At 45.5% G+C, this 21,480-nt stretch overlaps 1 long non-coding RNA gene across 1 annotated transcript; it reads left to right on the top strand.

Annotated features, from left to right (window-relative positions):
• Window positions 1–1,784: 1,784 nt before the first annotated feature.
• On the top strand, window positions 1,785–8,427 carry LOC134473019 (uncharacterized). Its single transcript, XR_010043104.1, has 3 exons — window positions 1,785–1,861; window positions 3,905–4,256; window positions 5,009–8,427. It is a non-coding gene; the product is annotated as an uncharacterized LOC134473019 (long non-coding RNA).
• The last annotated feature ends 13,053 nt before the right edge of the window (window positions 8,428–21,480 follow it).

Raw genomic sequence — 21,480 nt, 5'->3', positions numbered from 1 at the left:
GCAAAGATTTCTAGAGGTCACTCAAAGAGTCAGATGACAGGTGGACTTGAGATAATACATGCTTGTCTTCTTCCCAGTCTACCAGGAGGGTTCTGGCCCTTTGGGATGAGCCATATCCTGTGGTTCAGGCTGTGCTGGCATGGACACCATTAGGAGTACCAATTGTCATCTGTGTTGCTGATTAGCAATGTGGAAGAGAGAACCCTTTAACTCCTAGCTGAAGGCTCTACCCCATAAACTGCACGGGAGGGAGCTCACTGACCCTGATGCTTGCAGTTAGGTCTCCCAGGTGTATGACTTCTTTTCCCAGTTGTAGAAACAATTAAAAACAGGCAGTGTCACCTGGCAAAAAGAGTGTCCCTGGAGCGGTGCAATGCCCAGTGCTACTTATCAAGTGTGGGATAATAGTGACATGCTTTTTACTGCCTGATGTGACTCCTCCCCTCCATATGTCATTCCCAAATCTTCATAAATTCTACCAGAACTCACCAAATGCTCATTGAGAATGAATTTCCAGCGGATGCCAATCAAGGGACTGAGCTTTGTACCTGGGGAATTGTGGGGCAGGACAGAGATGTCATGTGGGAACACAAGAGCAGAATCAAGGTCATAGTTATGTGAGTCTGGGGTCTCAACATTCCAGCTCTTATTTACATCTCCCAAGCTACATTTGTACCTGGGTTGCATTATCAATACCCTCAATTCACAGTGGAGGATTCTGAGCTCAGTGCTTTCCCCGATCTGGAGCTTTAGGTCCTGACAGCATTATAGACTGCTTCTGAAATCCTTGCCCAGAGAAAGAACTGGATCATTGTTAGGGGCCATGGCAAAAATGAAGGCAGGGAACAAGGTAACCAGGAAGCAGGGATTTGCTATGAGGCCAGGCCACCCAACTCAAGACCCCCTGCAGGTCTTGAGACCTCTTTGTTCTTGGCTGCCCAGAGGCCAGGCCACTCCCTGCAGCGCTCTGGGCTCTGGAGGACAGACAGCTTCTCACCCTAGCACTCTCCTGGCACTAGATGCATGCATTTTAGCATCAACAGCAGAAGCACTGGAGGAAAGGGGGCTCTTTTTCTCTAGAGCATTTATTATTAGGGTCCAGTGGTTCCTGGGGAACAAAGCACTGACTTCCAAATTCTGCTCTGGAAACCAAACCTAATTTAGAGAAGTACAATGTGCTGAAGAAAGATTGCCTCTTAATTTTAGATTCATGGGGAATGCAGGCGAGAAGGCAGAATCCCTTAACATAACACAGGCTTTTTTGGTGGTGTAACAGAATAATAAATCCTTGAGGAATTCCCCAAGCAAGGTAAAGTAGGATAATATACATTTCTTAATATTGCAGAAGTTTCCTTAATCTTATTGTTTAAACTTTTCAATAAACCATAATGTTTATTAGTAGTTTTTCATTTCCAACTGTCAGATAATCCCTTTTGCTAAGTTGGGATAAACAGGGTCCCCCCAGTGCCTCTGGTTTCAGTTTCTTGTGATATATATCTGACCAGACACTTGATGTAATAGAGAAGTATTATGTTTTCCACTGTGTTGAACTTAGAGGTTCAAATGTGTTAATCCAATTGAATTGATTGTAATATTTTATAAAAGTTTCTCCAGCAGAAATATTGTGAGGGATTTGAGTTGTCAGGGGTTATGAGAGTGTACACAGAGGCTTGCTGGAAGCTTTTGGCCAAGTACTGGGATGCAGGTGAGGGACAGTGGTTTGGGGTGTGCCCCATTGTTTAGAGAGGTTGATTCATCAGGAGTTCAGCTTTTTTTTTTTTTCCCCAGAAGTCTGTGGAAGAGACCAGATGTGTTTGAGTTTTGAAAAGTGGACACATGAGGCTGTCTTGGAAGATTCCAGGTAGGGTCTCCTTGCTATGGAGAAGTGGGGAAAGCTACACAGAGCTGGAGATTGTATCAAATTCCTAGCTCCCTTTGAAGGGAAGGGGTGAGAGATGGCAATGTTAATCACGACTGAGAGAGAACTTTCTCTTTAGCGAAGCCCTAGAACTACAGTTCTTTACAAGTATCCCCATGGGGGAAATCCTATCCTAAATGATCAGTGATGAAGAAATTCATCTCCCCCCCCCAATTGATTCCCGCCCTCTTGGAAATGGCAAATAATTTAACATTCTTACAAAATTCCTTCTGCTCGATAGTAAAGGGGGGATATAACTATCACAATAAGGAAAAGGGTAAAATCCTATTCGGCTAATGAGGTATATAACTGAGCCATTAGTTCTGCTTGAAGTCCTTGTCAGCCCCAGATTAAGCTGATGGCCCTTCCTGGTGTTTTCAGATTCCTTTGGTAGCACACTCTACATACCCTGTCACCACCTGCAGCGTGGCTTGGGCATTCTGATCTTTCAGAATTAAGAGAACAAAAAAAACTTTGCCCTGGGATGTTTTCTGCTTTCTGTGCAGGTGCCCAGATGATGGAAAGGATGCTCTGGGTAGAAGCTGGTGGTTTTCTAATGCTGGCTTCCAGCTCCCTGGCCTTCGAATATTTAGTGAGAGGAGTAGTCTGACTATCATTTTCAGAAAAGACTGGATTGAATGGAGCAATCAGCAAAAAAGGGCTCTGAACTCACCTTTTGTAATTTCTTCTTTCCTCTTCTTTAAATGATGCTTGAAGCCGGCCAGGACCCAGGGGTCCTAGAGGCGCAGAGGTGAGCCTGTCTTCTGTTGGGCTGTCCTTGAGCTGTCATTTTTCTGCCTTAGGATTTAGAACTGTGCTCGAGTCTGAGGTTGGATGCTGTGCTGTCTGATGCAGTAGCCACATGCAGTCATTTAAAAAATATAATTAAACAAAACTATAATTTAAAATTCCTCAGTGTGCTGGCCACATTTTTGGTGCTCAACAGTAATGTGGCTACTGTCTATTGAATTAGACAGTGCAAATATGCAACATTTTCCAAGTTCTATTAGGCAATGCCAGCCTAAGGTTCTTGGCCTTCGTATCAAAGCCGGAGGTGGTGTTTGAATATACTCAGGTCACAAAACTGGAAAATATACACCATTCTCTGTTGTGCAAACAGCAAGACATACTTCGTGGCAGGGAACAGAAAGGAGCTACATGTACAATCCTTAGAAGAAAAAGCAGATGATCCTGTACCTTCCTTGAACAAAGATGCTGGCAGCCACAGGCCTGGGTATCTGGGGCCCTATCCTGTGACTTTACCAAGTTATCAGGCTGATGTTATGATTTGGTTCATTCCAGCTGGCCTAAGGTTCAGCAGTAGGACAGGCTGACCTTGTCCTCATGGAATCTAGACTTTGTCAGAAAGGTCAACATTTAGCAAATAATCACATGATTAGTTACTATATTCTTATTCATTTTTAAAACTTTCTCAATTTTATGATACATTGAATATCTTAGGTCTTGCTAATCCTTTCTCCTCTCTAGGTAATTCTTAGAGATAGTAAATGTTTTGTCTAGCAGCACATCTTTTATATGCAAAACAACCAATCCAAATCTGCTATCCCTAACCACCTCCTTTATCCAACTCTCCAATACCAACTCACTGTTTTTTTGGCCCTAAGTTACCCCAGGGTCAGGGACACAAATAGAGACTGTCTGTCTTGGTTATTTTTCTCGTTGCCGAGATAAAATACCCAATACCCAAAGTTAAAGGAGGGAAGGTTTACTGTATTTCAGAATTTGTAGCTGTTTCAGTCTATATTCAACTGGCTCCAAAGCAGGAAGGCATGGCAGAGGGCATTGGAGAGGAGAAACCGTTCATGCCAGGCAGAAAACAGAAGGAAAAAGGCATCGAGCAGCAAGTGACAAGGAACGATAGCATCTTCTTTCTGCCCTTTTTTATTCTATCTAGGCTACTTGGCTTAGGGTAGGTGCCAAACCAGTCAGTGGACTAATTGAGTAATTGCACACCCTTAATCCTAGGATTGCACCATGAAGCGGTCACATGCTTTGGATCCAGCCACCTCTGAAAAACCCCACCTATAAACTCCTGAGGCTTTGGCGAGGTGTGGGGTGAACATCTAAACAGAAGACATAACAGCACCCCTGCTCCCCAGAGCCTGTGGAATTAGTCAAAGTATCCATTCCTAAATTTGCTCCAATATGTCTACCTTGCCTTGCCTGTTGCTTCCTAAGGAAACCACATTAAAGACGCTGGACCGCACTCTCCACAAATTCCTTTCTCTCAGCTGAACCTGGTGCTTTGCCACAGAGCCCTGCGTGGTATGCTGTGTCCTTCTTCTGGGAACTGTAAGTTGCACACTCTTCTTTCAAGGTAATTGTCTCCACATCTTTTATCTTAGCATACTCAATTAAAACAAAAAAAATCCCAGGGACATTTTAAAGCAATTACATTTTAAAACAATTACCAGAGAGAAATGCGGAGTGTTAGAAGACGTACAACTGGGAGGTCTGACCTAAACGGGGAGGGGTGTATAATGAGGATGAGATTCCTAAAGAAGTGGCAACGAGGTTGAGACCTAAAAATTACATGGAGTTTAGTAAAAATTTGAGGTAGAGGACAGAGACCAGTCTTTGCAGAGGGAATGGAATATGCCACGCCCCCGGGCAGGAAAGAGGATGGTGTGTTTCAGGAACTGGAAGGCCTCCCACAGTCTAAGGAAATTTTTTTTTTTTGATACCGGGAATAGAACTCATGACCTCATGCTTGCCAGGCAGGCGCTTATGCCTGCTAAGCTAAAGGACCAGCCCCTGTCTAAGGAATTTTTAGGGTGCTTGCTGGGCAAAGAAAAAAACTGCCTGTGTTGGAACACACTACAAGTAGAGGTTGAACTGATGTCAGGTAGCATCCTCCTTACCTTTTCTCAATCCACAGAAGGTCCACCCTATGTGTGATCTTTGAGGCCTCCCGTTTCTCATCTTCTCCCAGAGCTGGATCCATGAGGTTCCCTAGAGATGGTGTCAGTATAACTTCCAGCTTCCAGAAGAATGTCCAGGGAGGGTGTTGTGGATTTTAATTTCCAAGAATGCCTGTACTGACATATCCAACTGATGTTCTTCTGGCAGTGTGAGAATGACTCTCCCCTTGAACCTGGACAGACCCCTGTGACACCTTTGTGTAAGAGAAGATGGAGCAAAAGGCAGCTTCCCTCCCTGCCTTCCCTCTCCTCTCCGTGGCCCCTGGGAGCCCTGGCTGCCATGTGGGAAGCCTGACTGCCATGAAGCTGACAGACTGGAAGGATCACAAAAAAGAGACTAAGAAGAGACAGAGATGCCTGAGGAGACCTAGTGGGTCCAGTTTATTAGGCCCTGGAGACCATGAAGAGAGACAAGCCATTTCAGCTGTGTCTATTGGAATTTACATGAGGACAGTAAATGAATGTTCATGCCACTGCTTTGGGATAATTTGTTACACAGCCATGGTAACTGAAACAGTGAGTCTGGTGGGGTCCCAGTTTTTTGTCTTGGGTGGCCTAGAGCATCTCTACTTGGCAAGTGTTGGAAGCAGCAGGGCGCATTTTCAAATGCAGTCAGATCCTGTGGTTTCAGGGTTTAGAATTTAGTTTAGCTTCTAATCAGGCTCAGACTACAACTCCCTGGAGCATCTTCCATCATGGAAGGGTTTGTGAAAGCAAATAAGAATGGCCAGCAGAGTGAGGGGGATGCTTTGGTCACCCAAGAACTCAACTGATTTCCAGGAGACCCAGCCAAGTGTACATCACTCTCTACACACAAATGATCAATATGTTTACCACCAATCCTTGTGCGTTCACAGAAGTGGGCCCCTGAGGACCTAGTTATGGAAATTACAGTAAGGTTTGTTAGACTTAGAGCTTGGCTAACGTCAGTCACGTCACCTGTACATAAAAAAAAAAAAAAGAAAAGAAAAATTGATGAGCATTTCCCAATGGTTATTAAAAATTCAACTTTTACTTTTGGAGATTAGACCAGCTCCAGTACTGGCCTGGTGTGGGAATCACTGCTAGTTCTTATTGAGAGCTTTGAATTTACCACACAGGCTCTGTGCAAGGTGCTGCCACCTGGAATATTTGCACTGAATCTTTGAAGAAGAAGGCTCTGTAATAATTCTTGTTTTGCACATGAAGATCATGCACCAGAGAGGACAAGTGACTTGTTCCTTGGGCACCCAGCAGCCTGATTCCAGAAACTGACTGGCTGATCATGTCGACTCAGCTTCTACAAAGAAGCTTTGTTGATCTTCCCAAACCATCTGGTGGAGGGCAGCTGGTGTAGCATCGGAGTTCATGAGTTTCCCAGTTTGGAAGATGCTCTATGTATTTGCATGGGTGGGAGATTGCCTTAAGCTGTGGGAGCTGTGGGCTCTGTGACCTTGGGCAAGTCATCGTCTCTGGGGAAGCCTGGGCTTCAGGATCCCTAAGTCTCCTTCCCAATCTTGTCACGAACAGCAAATATCCCCTTAGGTTATAGCTCCTGTTTGCAAAGCATGCTACACAGATGCCTTAATTAATTATTCAGGCTGACATCTCCAGCTCCCAAATCAGAAGGTTGAGAAAAGATCATAGGAATATAATCAATGTGAACTTGACCAATAATCGCTGGTCCCAGGATGGTGCAAAGAGAAGAAAACCCTCCAAATTGGTCTTCTCTTACACTTTGGCTGGTTCTGCCAGCGGCCAAGATAAAACCATCCTCTTTAATAATTAATGAGCAGGAGCCAGTGTCCCTGGCCTGGGCCCCACAGGAGGCCCCTAGAGGTGGCTGTGCTTCTGGAAGCGGGCATGTGTGTGCACATCCACCTGTGCCAGCCTGGTCGGGGGTGCACACACACGAGTCACAGCGGCTGACCCAGCAAAGTGCTGCGAGTGTGACCGGAATGAAGGGTTGCTCCGTCTGTCTCTGAGGTGGCGTGGCAGATCAAATCACAGCGGATCAGGCACCGAGATGTTGCCTTGCTCTGAGTGACAGAAGTTAATAATTAGTGACAATGATTGACAGATACACTCCATCTGCTGCTCTGACGCCTAGGAGCAGTTATTCCACAACTGTCTGCGGGCACAATGAACTCCCCCGGGAGCGCAGGCTGGCCTGTGATTGACAGCTGCCTCCTAGAGAGACAGACCACTGATGGGAAAGTTGCTGTCAGCAGAAGCACTCCGGTCCTCCCGTGTTCCTGAGGAAGCTCACTTGCTGTATACATTTATTCTGTTTCATTTATCATGTCAGCCGTGGTTTTAAATAGATTACTAGCTAGCCCGTTTTTAAACTGGAGAGTTTTCTACCTGTAAATTAGAAATATCCACGTATGTCGCAGTCTACTTCCTGGGACTCAAGTCTTCCTGTTTGTTCTCGGGGTAAATCCAGGAGAGGAAGGTAGGAGCTCGCCTGGGTTGCAGACACAACTGATCTTTCCATTAAAATCAAAATGGAATCTTTAACTGAAACCTTGCAAAATGGTACTGAGCATTAGTTGGCAAACTTGGTCTCAAAAGTCCAAACTAAACTATGAAAGCTATTTTTCCCCCCTAAGAAATAAAGATGTTGCTGAGCTTATCTTTAGATGATGTAACTTGTAATAGTTGTTCTTTCAGTGATGTTTTTGCATTTTTAGACAATGAGAATGCCTTGACAGTTTGGAATCTAGCTTTCTCAGGATAAGCTGTTGATTATTTCGTGGTTGCATGGTCAAAATCTGGTATTAACTAGCTGAGTGATCTTAAGAGTGGATTACAGTTCCACTGATACCAAAGTGCTTGTCCCCGTTTCTCCTCCCTTTATTTTTGTGCTAAATTAAAGCTTAGCTTTAAACCAGCCCACATGTAACTGGGGGACTCGGACTTCTTTTAGTTCCTTTATAAATAGGAAAGTAGACATATACAGTATGTATTTCCACTAGACGAACTATCATCACCTAATTGTTCCTGCTTATAGTTTGTTTGGTTTTCTGGAAAAAATGCAATTTAATTTCACTTCATCTAGGCTCCCACAGATGTGCTTTTGGGTCATAACTTCTCTCTCTGTCTGTCCCCCTGTAGTCTCAGCATAATGTAAAGGACTGCCCATCGCGTTATGAGTAAAAGCCTACTTATATCCCGCTATTTAAAATACAGTGAACCCTGTTGATATTGATCTCATATGGGATGTTTTCCCGCATATGATGTCCAGCTCTTAAAGTATGGGTCATGTTTCCTCTTAAGATGTTTTCTTATCTTATTCCCCTAAAATGATATAAACAGTTTCAGTATTCTTGATAATTAGGTATGCGGGTAAAGAAAAGACATCCTGTTCTTTTTCAAGTTTTTAAATGATCAGGATACCAGAAAATGAAGTCATAGTGAGTACAAATGTTGCCTCTCATCCAGGGATCTGCTTTCCTTCTTGATTCTATAAAAAGGAAATTTATCAGGATACAAGATGTTAGAGGCGCCTTAGCCCCTGCCTTGACTGAGTGGGCCACCCTCAGAGCTGCCCTGGAACAACCCACTTGTCTGGCCTCAAGTTAAATGTACACCTCTGTGTCTTGCAATAAACAAGAGTGCAGGAGATATGTGTGCCAAATGTCTGGCTGATGTCTCTCATCTGTCTTCTAGAGAGACTTGGAAGAAGTCACGTGGAATTTATTAAAAGTCACGTGTTCATTTATTTGTTTTGGATCCACTAGTGGTTGGAGGGTCACTGCTTTTCATGTTCCTACCTGCCCCAAGTAGCACCTGCCCTAGCCAGGCTGCAGAGTTTAAACAGCCAGCCTGCCCCATGCCAGTCCCCGGGCTGTAGTAGGTAGCTGAGAGGAAGCCTCAGTAGCTGCCTATCCACTGAGGGATCGAGCCAGCGAACAGGGGTTACACAGTTTTATGAACAGAGCATTATGGGGGAAAAGCAACGGAGCCTCCAGTAGTTGCACCTGGGGCTCAGAGGCTCAGAAAGTGGGTACTGGGCTGCAGGGAAGAACCACAAGAACGGCAGGTGGGAAGGATCTGAGTGAGGCTCAGGTTGGTTTCCCGGTGGGCTAAAGAATGCAGTGGAAATCACATCGCTGAGGCTTTACCTCCATGTTGAGGGCTCTGCACTGAAGACCTGCACTTTAGGAGGATCCCCATTTGTGTGTGGAGAACGGTTTGGCGTGGGCATGAGACAGGAGGCAGGGTGTGGTTAGGAGGCTGCTGCAAGAACCAAGCGGCTTGCACTAAGAGAGAGATGGGCATGGGAGAGGTGTGGGCATCAGAGATGGAAACAGAGGAAGGACTCTAACCTGAATGACAGGGCAGATGGCAGGCTGCTTCTCTCATGAGGAATTTGTGGGGCAGCATGGGGGTTAGGAGGAAGCTGATCAAATTTTGGACATGTTGAGTCAGAAATGTCTACAGTTAGGGCCAGCCTCGTGGGCAGGTGACCTGGGTATTTGCCTGCCCACAGAGGGCTCTGCACTGTCTGAAGGCTCTGTTGTTGCCATCTTCAATTTTTTTCTTTTTTCAGTGCTGAGGATAGAACTCAGGACCTCTTCATGCTAGGCAAATGCTCTACCACTAGCCACATGCCCAGTCTCTTGAAATTTTTAATACATTTGGAATCAGGGTTCTCTGTTTTTATTTCACACTGGCTCTGTGCATGGTTCAGTAAGTGGGAAAGTCGGTTAATAGCTAGATTTCTGGTTCTAGAAATCAGGGTTGGGGAAGGAGGATGTTCAGCACAAGAAGAGGTCCTTTTAATACCAAGAAAGAACAGGCTCCTTAAGGAAAAAAGAGGAATACAAAGAAAGTCAGGAACAGAGTCCTGCTGAGTGTGGGGCACATGACTGTTACTAGGGAGGCTGAGACAGGAGGACCATAAAACCAAACTAAACCAAACCAAACCAAAAGCAAAAAACCCCAGGACTCTAAGATACCTGGAATTTTAGTGACAACCTCTAAGAGGGTGGAACTTCCAAATGCAAGACTTCATCACCTGTTGTCACATTTTGCCTTTCAAGAACAAGCACCGGAAGCATTATTTTAGGTCTGACTGGTTCTGTTCAAATTACTACTTAAATGGCAAAAGCAATCACCAATTATAAGAAAAACCCTATGAGAAACTAAAAGTTGTTATTATGGACACTTGCAATATTCTTTAAATTTCAAAGCATCTTTATCCAGTCAACAGATATTTAGTGAACACCTACTATGTGCCAGAAATAAATTGATGCTAGAGATAAATTAAGGAGCAAAAGAGATAAAAATGCCTATCTTCATGGAGCTTACATTCCAGTGATGGCAGTTGGGCAGGAAACAATAAACAAATAAATAAATAAATCACATAATTGAAAGCAATCTTATTTTGTTTGCTAAGGAGAAAAGGCATGTAACCTCCTCTTATGTAACAGGAGGTATCAGGGGTTGGTACTGGGGCTCCATTATCCTCTGGGCTGGCTTCTTTATCTATTCTCTGTGCTATTCTTCAGCAGACCCCAACCTCCCGGAGCCCAGAGACCCTGAGCAAACCCCTAGAAGCAGTCCAGCAGCAGGGAGCAAGCTGTGCTCCCAGCTTGCTGGTCAAAGCCCCAAGAAACCACTGACTTGGATCTTAGCCCTCCTCTGGACGAGTCCTTTCCCTTGTTTCATAGGAGAGGAAGACGGAGGCCAGGAGACATGTGTGACCTCCCAGGGCTGCACTGCACGCCAGCATAGTGCTGACATCAAAGCTAGGTCCAGGCTCTCTGTGCCTAAAGCTGTGTTGTGTCTACCAGAAGCAGGGTATAAATAAATTCAGAGATATCGTGCTCCCCCAAGCCTATACCAAGGCTTAGAGACATCGAAATTGATCCATGAACTAACTGGGGGCATAGTTAGGCAACCAGATGAATGTGTAGACAACAGTTGCGTAAGAGTTCAATCCAATCCTAAAATGATAGGGATTTGGACATTTAAAGGCCCTGCTGTTGGGTGTTTGCATTTGCCAGGCAAAAAAACTGACCTGAAGAGGAGAAAGGAAGGAACTGGCATAGTCACGAGGACGGAGGGAGGCCAGGCTGCTGTCACTGTGGGCCAGCAGAAGTGATTAAGGTAGGTGATAAAGCTCAGTGGCACAGCACTTGGTTGGCATGCCCAAGGTCCTGAGTTCGATTCACAAAACAAAAACAAACAAATAAAACAAAATGAACAAACAAACAAAAATAATGGCTGGCGCAAGCGCCTCTGACATGTCTGAGATATTTATAGCCACCAGGACTGGCTACCAGTTGCCTGAAGACCGAGTTCCTGGATGAATATTTGCAGCCTCTTAACAAACTCATCATTTGCTATTTTAATGCCCCAGTAGTGTCTCTTGCTTATGGTGGTCCTCTTCCTCTCCGTCCAGCTCCTGGTCTCTTTCCCACATGGTCTCTCATATTACATTTTTGGTGAATATCTCCTTCTTAATGAGTGATACACACTGCTTTAAGAGCTTGTCTTAGTTACTTTTTACTTGTCGCTGAGACAAAATACCTGGCGCCCAAAGTTGGGAAAGGAAAGGTTTATTTCTTACAGTTTTTGGAGGTTTCACACACTCAGTTGGCTCCAGGGCATGGCTGGGCCCCAGTTCATGGCGGCTGCAAACAGCAAGCAGGAACCAGCAAAGAGCAAGACACATCTTCTTTCTGCCATTGCATTACATCCTGGCTCCACCCCTGTGTGGGTGTAGCACTGATACCGTCAATCAATGAACCATCACAAATGCACAATGCAAACTCATGAGGCCTGGGGGCCACAGACATAAACCATGACAGAGTTTTATTTGCATTGTCACATTTAAGCCCATGTAGGTGTTATTTCTAATCCCCAGTTTACAAAGGAGACAGCTGGGCCTTATGAAGGTGCAGTGACTTGCCCTGGGTTTGGGGTAGTGAGTGTTCGAGAACTCAGGTTTATATCCAAGTCCAGCAGATTTTGCAGCCCAAGTTTTGAACCATTGGAAGAACACAAATGCTCTTTTTCAATCGAAAAGAACCATAAAAATTAGGAATGAGTACAAAGAACCACTTGTCACTTTCCCAGCACTCATGGTGTTAAATTTTTTTTAATTTAAATTTTTACTGGTCCATGTTTGCAGTCCTGATGATAATGAGCCCATTCGCCATGGGGAGTTGGTGCGTGGACAGAACACATCTTAATTCTGTTTTCATCCTCTCCCTCTCCTTTTAGCTCTTTGTGTCTTTCCCTTTCGTCAGAGAATCTATCTCTCCATTTCCCATGATCTATCTTTTATTTTGCTCTTTGCTTTATTTAGTCTTTGGGTTTCTCATAGGAAGAAACTATGCGATCTTTAAAACTTGTGTGTTTCTGATTTATTTCACTTAACATTATGGCCTTAAGTTCGTCCATTTTCCTTCAGGTTTATTCTTCTTCTTGGCGCAGTGGTTGTGTATAAACACCGCATTTTTTTTACCCATTCATCTGTGGATGGGCGTATAGGTAATTGTGCTTTTTTTTTCTTTTCAAGGTACAGTCAGTTCTTTCTGGGAATAGGAATGATCAGCTAAGTAACAATGTGTACCTAATATGATAAAGGCATTGAGTCTAGGAAGTTTGGCTGGATCAAAGGGACTTTGAGCCTGAATGAAGCAGAAACTTATATGGTCTGGCAGAATCCCCCCCATTGGTCATGTGCCAATTTGGAGGGGATTTAAGCATCTCTGTTAAGTGCATGGTATGTGGCGTTTTTTCCAGGTTTGGTTGTTGTCAAAAGTGCCAAGTAGTAGATCAAAATAGCACCACCATTGTCACTGACCAAGTGGTCCTGCACCAGAGCTTTGTGAATTCCTTCCTTTGAGCCTCAGAAGAGCTGGGAGAACAGGAGTAGGCAGGTGCTGGAAAGTGGGCTCAGCTAAGACCCCAATTCACATGCGGGGAGCTGTGCTCAGCGGGTTGGGGTCAAATGACTGAGTGTGGGAGACATCTTCTAAGGGCAGAGCTAGAGTCTGGGCTCAGCCCTGTGGGGTCTAAAGGCTGCCTTCTGGGCCACCCTGCCGAGAGACTGACCGCTGCAAAGCTCAGAGGCACTTCTGAGATCACTGAGACTCGCTGAGGCCACAGTGGGCTGGAGACCCCTGGACTGGACCCACTGGCAGATCTAGGACAAGTATCTGCATGTCCTGGCTTCTAGCCTGACAAGTTTTCTAACACACTATAGAGCAACAGAGCAACTCATTCTGTGGTGATACCTACACTGTCCTAGAAGGGAAATAGATGCAAGTTTTATTCCTCTAACATTTCCTGGGCTCGATATGCAATTAGCCTTTATTACTTGGAGAGCTTGGCTTGAGCCCTGCATTTTGAGCTGCTATTGGTGACCTCATCTTGGTCTTCATTAGCTCAGCCACATCGGGGAAGCAGTGTGTACTCAGCCATTGAGCCGTCCACCCTCAGTCTTACCCTGCTGTTCCCGGCAGTGAGATGCTCTGGGACTCCAGAGATCCGGTGGCAAGCAGATTGCCTCTTCTGTGTGGTTTGTCACTGCCTATATGCACCCTGGTTGCTGGAGCCAGTATTTACCTGAAGATTTGTTTTGTGCCTGGCTTTCTGTCCTGTGTCATCTCATCTTTACAACCATGCTTGGGAGGAAGTCCTGCTTTTAACTCCACTTTACAGATGATGCTGTGACTTGCTTAAGGTTATGGCCAGGAAGTAGTCGAATAAGAATTTAAGCCTCAGGGGTTTGTGTGACACAGACTGTGCTTTTCCATGTAATCTTTAACTACATCTATCGGAAAGGGATCCTAGGTTAGGGAGGGAAACCTAAGGAGAAATTTTCTCTGTATGTGGCTCATCAGGCTTTTGGAAAAATGTGGTGACCTATACAACAAACTTGTATGTCCAAACATGATCTGCTTGAATGTCTAGCAGATACTTTTTAAGGCTCTTATATTCATTGGCTACTGCACCAGTTATTGGGGAGCCAGGGTGGCCAGTTACATGCTGCTTTTTTTCCTCAGCTCTGGAACAATGTGCAACAATGTGGAATACTCAGGGATGCACATTAAGGGCAGTGAACCTAGCCTGGGGTGACATCAGGGAAGGCTTCCTGGAGGAGGTGAAGTTGTAACTGGTTCTTAAAGAAAGAATAGGTGTCTATTGGGCAAAGATGGGGCAGAAGGATGTTGTAAGCAAAACGTGAGGCAGAAAGGAGAAGAAGGGAGGGGAGTTCTTTTCAAGACAGCCCATTCTTCTTCACCGTATCTTCGTGAGCACGTGGCTTACCTAAGGTCACCTTACTGAAAGTGCCTCTGAGCTCTGTGGTGGTCTCTGGCAGGGTGACTGAGAAGTGGTCTTCAGACCCCAACAGAGCTGAGTTTAGATTCTAGCTCTGCCCGTAGCAACTTTCTCTTGTACCAAGTCATTCAGGCCCACTGAGCATAGCTCACGGCGTGTGAAGTTGGGTGTTAGCTGCTTCTACTTTCTAGGGCCTTCCTACCCTGGTAGGAAGGAGGGAGGGCTGCCTGGTTCTGCAGACTGTGCTCTTAGCCTCTCTCTATTCTCCAATCCTTCCCTCCTTCTGAGTACTGTTGTGTCTGGATGTGATGCCTAGAATAACCGCAGTTATCTTGGCACCACTAGGGAAGCCAGGCCCAGAGCAGAACAGACTCACTGAAGGTGCTGAGTAGAGAGCCTGAGTCCTTGATGATACTATGCAGCAACTGAATCAGTCAGCCGCAGAGCCAACCTCGCTCCTGCTACCCTAAAGTGAAGCAATACAGTGTTTGAGAGCATACGCTTAAATCCCGGCTCTGCCATGCGTTGGTCATGTGACTTTGGGTTAGGGAACATCTCACATTTCAGCGTCCTCATCTATAAAACAGAGATAATAAGTGATAGCGTGCCATTAACCTGGGGAGTGAGGTTGTGAGGGTTACATGTGTTGATGCATGCTGAATGCTTACAGAAATGCCCAGGCTTGGGAAGAGCTAACAGATGGAAGTTATTAGTATTGCCAACATACATTTCCTTAGTCAAGTCGTGCCTCCGGCCCTTCCAAAGCTCTCAATTAGTAGCGGAGGGACTCAGGCTAATGCAAGCTATGGGAGGCAGGAGCGGAGAGCAGTCAATTTTTGCATGAAGGAGCAGGTGGAGCTCTTTGGAACCAAAGATTCCACAGAATAGAGTTTAAGGGGTAAGAACAGGAATAAAGGCACTCCGGGCAGTAAAAGCGGCCAGTTAAGTGACTAAAGTGAAGGGCTAGGGTACGGGTGCATGCGTGTGGCCTGAGGAGAAAGAGGCTGGAGGCAGGGACTGCAGGATGTGGAAGGCCTGGAATGCCAGACTAAGGGGTTTGTGCCAAGTCCCACAGGTATTTGTGGAGTTATCGTCCTGGGAGTAGCTTCCTGGAGCAAAGATTCAGTGCCGGTCAAAACAGGTAGGAGAAATTCTGCATGGCTATTCCATTCCTGGCCACGGCCACTGCAAAGCAGTGTATGGTCTTGAAATACAAAAATACAACCTTGGTTCACTTGGTTCAAGTCAGTGTTTTACAAACTTGTGCAACCACCAGGAACCTTTTATTCCCCTAACGGGGTGCAGCTGCATGCTTTGGGGAGCTGTCAAAAGATTTGAAGCACAGGACCTAAGGGTCAGTTCTATGTTTTCCAAAGATTCCTTCTAGTTATTTAAACAATAAGAGACCAAATTAAAGTGCAAGTGAGCCTTTTTATAGCCGAGGCCATTTACTGCAGATGGTGACTTCTCCGTGCTGTCTTCTCTGAAAGTCTCCTGCCTTTCAAGTATCCACAGCAGAGAAACTTCCTGCAACATACTGTAGTTTCCTTCTGACCTTTTGCTGTGACTCTTTAAAGCTGAAGGTTAGATCATTCAGGACCAGCGCGCAGATTGACACTTGAAAGCTGCAATGGGGCTTTTTGGGGGGTTAAAGGTTATAGTCGCTGAAGCTGTAGCCTGACTTGAAAAAACTTTTGAAGTCTTTTCCTTTCATCTCTTCTCTTCTCTTCTCTTCTCTTCTCTTCTCTTCTCTTCTCTTCTCTTCTCTTCTCTTCTCTTCTCTTCTCTCTCTTTTCTCTCTTCTCCCCCAAGCCCCCTTTGGAAAGGCCAGTTGGAAATGATGCTGAAGACAACCCATGTGATTTGCATGTGTGACACCCCTTTGGATGATTTTGGCCAAGTCTGGGGTTTCTCAGTCACCTGGGAGTGGGGTTTACTAAAATAAATATTCCAAGAAATCTGCTTCTTGTATAATTTGGATGTACAGCAAAGTTTGAAAACTGCAAGCCCAGGCTTTAGCTCCATATGCCCAGCATATCCTCCTCCTGTCTATCTGCTGTCAGTGCTGTCCAGCTCCCAGCTGCAGGGGCTCCCACAGGGGTTGGGACTTGTTTGTGTGGACCTCGGTCCCAGCACCCTGGTCTCCTTTGCTCTTGTTCCTCCACTGTGCGCAGGGTGCTTGTTGCTGGGGTGGTGAGGAACACAGCAGGTGCAGGAGCAGGGACTTGTGGGTGGCAGGTGGTGGTGGCGGTGAGGGTGAACATTCTTGGAGACTAATGACATTGGTGCTGGTCTGGACCTGTTGTGCTGTGAGTGGTCCCAACTTTATGGTTGCCTGACTCCCATGTATTTCCTGTCTTCCAGGGGAAGACATTGCATTGGGGGCAGGGGCCTCACGTATCTTTCTGGCTATGCCCACCTCCTCTCTCTGTCTCTGTGTCTCTCTGTCTCCATTTCCCTCATCTTTACTGCAATACTGAGTTTGCCCTCCACACTGTGACAGGTCACCTTCTCCCAGGGATATGAATCCTGAAGAACTGCTCCTCTCATTGCCTCACCCTAGTTTGGCTCCTGAAGGAGCTATCCAGTCTCCAGTCTTTGTTAGTTTACCTTCAGGAGAATTTGTCTTCTTTTCTAATCTTCCTTCACTATGCTGTTGCCCTGGATGGCTCATGATGGGTGTATGACTTTAAATATTGTGTATATTAGTCAGATTTGCTGATTGTGAGCAATAGAAAGGAACAATGACTATTGTAGTGGATTGATAACCGGTAGTCAGCCTGTAATAGCAGGAATCAGTTGTTGTGCTGAGTGTAGATGGCCCACCTGAGGATTGTTGCCAAAATGAAATGGTGAACTTGAGAGGAAGAGTTTAGTGTTGTTGGTTCTCCCATTGCCGTTGACTCTCCTGGAGGGGTTTGTTGAAATTCTTTACTGATATGAACTTGGCTGTTCTCATCATTGGAGGAGCTTGGGACCTTTGGTTCACTGTGGGGGAATCTAGTCCTGACTTTGAGCATCGCTTTCTGGCTCTCCTGCAGAACTGCCAGCCTTCTGGCACAGATCCTTCATCCCACTGGTACAGACTTTCTAGCTTCCACTGCTGACCTTTGGACCTTCCCAACACAGATCTGTGAAACAGACTTGCATGAGTCATTGTCATGTGCTCTAGGCCTCCATTTGGACTCGTGGGAGGCATCATCATGGGCTCTAGGTTTATTTATTTTTTTTTATTTTAAAGAAAATAAAACAAAAGAGAACAAAACAAAGCAAATCAGAACAAAATAATGCAAGTAATTCAGCACTTCACGACAAGACAACTGGATATCAACAGTAGCTAGCATGATGTCTCTTTTCTTTGAAATAGTTGAGCATAACTTCATACACAATGGCATCAAACATAACAAAATAGTACAAAACCATTCAAGAGAATGAAAGTATTAACAGAACTTTCAAAACTAAATAACCGATAATGAACAACAGCTACTATAGGGCTCTAGGTTTTTAACTGGACTCATGCAGGACATTGCTGTGGGATCCAGGCTCTTACCTGGATTCTTTGGGTCTTACTGTATGGGCAAATTTCCTGCACTTCTTGTATTTAACTCTGGGTGACTATTAAAAAATAATTCTCTAAATTATGTGTCCTGTAATATAATTCTTTTACTTGCAAATCCTGACTACAACAACTATCTCAGGAAACAAGCAAATTTATTGAAAGTCTGAGTGCTTCCAGACTAGATAGGACATGGAAGACCAGGCTTAGGAAAATGATGAAATTTGGCAGGGGGCTGCAGTGAAGGTCAGGCCTTATGGAGACCTGCATCCTCTCATTCCCGTACCACCATGACTCTGATGCCCATGTTTGAGGCATTTTTCTGGGTTTCATGGTATCAAGACTGGGGGACTAATGGCCCCGGTTAAGTCACATGCCTGTCTTAAGATGCGGATGAGGATGCAGAAGACTCCAATGAACTCTTCTCCAGCGTGGCTCTTCTGTCTGTCAGCAGACCTTGCAGAGCTTGCTCATAATACGGCCCTGAGACTCTATGTGTCTTCATTGCTATGTTAGCGCTCCGCTCAAACCAGCGCCATCTCCCCCTGGACTCTCTTGGTAGCTCTGGATCCGCCTTCATGCTTCTCTTTCTCCCTTAAAACCTAGTCTCTATGCTGTAGCGTGAATCACATTGTGACTTCCCTGGTTAGAACCTTAAATGCTTCTGAGACCCTTTTTACAGGGAATAAACTCTAAAACTCTTTACCGTAGCTGCAAAGGTCCTAAGCTGGCTTTCCCCCATATCTCTGATGTCCTTCTGACTTCCCACCACACTGCTATCTTTCTGTGATCTGTGGCCTCTGGGGCTCTGGCCTTGCTCTCTCTGTGTCTCTGTGGGATACCATTGTGTTCTTCTCCCAGGTGTTAAAAGACTTCCAGTCACCATGCAAATCTAGATGCCAAAGGTGCTCCTCAGAAAGGCTTTCTGTGACCCCCTCAACCATGCCCATATTCATTCTCTATCCCACTGCTGTCTCATTGCTATATAGCCCCATCATTGCCTGAAACTAGGCTGTTTATTTATGGTTTACTTTGAGTTTTTGCTTCCTCTTATTACAACACTGCTGTGCATTCACCTCTGTGGTCCCACTGCCCAGGACAGTGTTTGGCATGCAGTGAGCTCTCAGTGGCCATGGCTGTTGGATGAGTGTTGGTCCCAAATACTGCAGGTCTGGGGCTCTCCAAGACTGGATGTCGCTCAGGGTCATTTTGCCCATGTGATGGGGGGAGGGGACTACGACAGCAGCCCCAGCCTCAATCCAACCAAACACTCAGCAGCCCCAGCTAGGTGCTGCCTCTTTGGTGCTCCCTGAGCTGGGAAATAGCCCATGACCCCCAGGTTTGCCTGAGCCTGAGGACTTTTTAAAGGTGTGACTTTTAATTCTTTCCACTTTCACATTGCCCACATCTAATCAATCACCAAGCCCTAAAAATCAATAGGAAAAAAGACAAACAACCCAACAGAAAATGAGACAAGTCTGTAAACAGGATCACAGACGAGACATACAAACCTAGGTGAGGATGCTCAACCTCGCCAGAAAGGAGAGGCAAACCAAGATGAGCTTGCTTTACCCTCATTAGGCTGATGGGACTTATGAATATGGATAAACTTTCTAGTGTTGGGAAGGGGTGAGGAAATGAGTCCTCTCATGCTCTGTGGGTGGTAAAGGGAGCTGGCAGCGCCTCTTTGTAGGGCCACTTAGCAGCATCCATCAAAAATAAAAATGCACATACACTGCATGCTGCCCGGGCCACTTATAGGTCTCTATTCCAGGGCAACACTCACAGGAACTGTCGGGAAGCAGGACGATCTCTGCAACATGGTTTCCAAATTGCCAGATGTGGTGGTGCACACCTGTAATCCCAGCACTTGGGAGGCTGAGGCAGGAGGATCACGGTGAGTTTGAGGCTAGCTGGGCCACATAGCAAGACATAGCAGGACAAGAACAGAACAAAACAAAACAGAACAAACAAACACCATCATTCGTAAAAGCAAAAAAATAGGAAACAAGCTGTGTCTGATAATATCAAAAGAGTTGGGGGACTTCCTCATTAGTTTAGTGCAGAGACGTTGTAATGTTGTAGTTTACAAAGAAATGGGTGGATGCATCTTTAATACTCATATGAAAAAAAGGCAAGGCACTTTTAAAGAATAGAAGTTGGAAACAATATTGACAGTCTGATCTTATTTAAGTAAAGCTAATTGTAGTTAATATATATGTGTGTGTATATATGTTTGCTAAGTGATAATAAAGCTAATATTTACATAATTCTTCCTCTATGCCACTGTTCTAAGTGATGCAGGTACCCAACCTCCTTTAGTCTTTATGACAGCTCTGAGGGAAGGACAACTGTTATCCTCAGCACCATTTATAGATTAAAAAATTAAGGTACAGAGAAATCCAGCCACTTGTCCAAGGTCACACAGCTACTGGAATTGGGATTTAAAGGCAGATTACGTTACTTATTTATTTATTTTTGTAACTCATTCTGTAGCCCAGGCTGGCCTTAAATTCATGGCCATCTTCCTGCCTCAGCCCTCTAAGTGCTCAGATTGTAGGTGTGTGCCACGTGCTTAGCCTGGATTGTATCTTTTAATTATTGCATTACGTGTAGTAGTTAGGCACTGCATTGTCATGTTTTTGCAGAGGGGTAAAAACACCCAAAGTGACCAGGTTTGTAAGTAAGGGGCCTGGTTTTAATCCAGGGGATGTCTACACCTGTGTTCTTAACCATCAATACTTTTATGTTTACCTAAGGCAAAGACGTAGCATTCAAATACTTAATAAGGACACAGGGTTCAAAAAAAAAAAAAAGCTCCTTTTCCTTTTTCTGCTCCTGCTCTTGGTCCCTGTCAGATTTGTGATGATTTACTGTCCCCCACCTCAGCTGGAAAGTGAAGAGGTTGGGCTCAGCGTGGACTTGGTTGATGGCCCTCGAAAGACCACCTTCTGGTGGCCACTGCCTATAGGAGGGGCCTCTTCCATGTGACTGGAGCAGGGGTCACTGCCAGCTTGCTCAGCTGGAGCACAGGACCCAGGTACAGAGCACTGAGTGGACCTTGCTGTATTCTGAGCTCGGCGGTCCCAGAGCGCCTGTGTGTGTGTCCGAGGAGGACACAGAGCTCTCCAGGAAGCAGTGAAGGCTACTGTGTCTCCTGCTCTGCAGCCATGGAACAAGTTACTGCCTCTGACCCTGCCTCGAACATTCCTGCAAGTGCCTCGGACTGAGAGGATTTTGCATTTAAGTTTGCACTAGTCAGCCAGGTTTGTCTCTGTCAACTCAAAGTGCCCTTCCAGGCAGAGGAGTGGGTCAGACACTGTGTGTCCCTACTCATGGCTGCTCAGTCTGGTGCCTGAGCTCAGTGACTCTTAGTTAAAAGAACCAGGTGGGGACAAAAGCACAAACGCTCTGCAGCTGGGCAGCCCTGGATGGAACCCTGGTCCCGGTACTCACTGGCTATGTAATGCTGGGTATCCACTTTACCTCCTCAAAGCTTCCTCCTTTGTTAAATGGGGATGAAAACAGCAATAGCAACTTCCCAGAGGGTCATTGCGCAGGTTAAGAAATGAGATAAGAAGTGTGCGGAATGTTGATGGGTGAGTAGGAGCTCACTAAATGTTATCTATTATTTATGTTCAAAGTAGTGCCCTTGCTGGATTACAGCACATGCCTGTAACCTCTGCCCTCAGGAGGCTGAGGCAGGCGGACTGATGTGAGTTTGAGGCCAGCCTGGCCTACACAGTGAGTTCAAGCCCAGCTCGCACTGTATAGTGAGGCTC

Source organism: Cavia porcellus, unplaced genomic scaffold (assembly GCF_034190915.1).
Source record: "Cavia porcellus strain 051 isolate PalLab524CR breed Dunkin Hartley unplaced genomic scaffold, mCavPor4.1 scaffold_25, whole genome shotgun sequence".
NCBI classification, from domain to species: Eukaryota; Metazoa; Chordata; class Mammalia; order Rodentia; family Caviidae; genus Cavia; species Cavia porcellus.
This window is presented reverse-complemented; position numbering and strand designations above follow the sequence as displayed.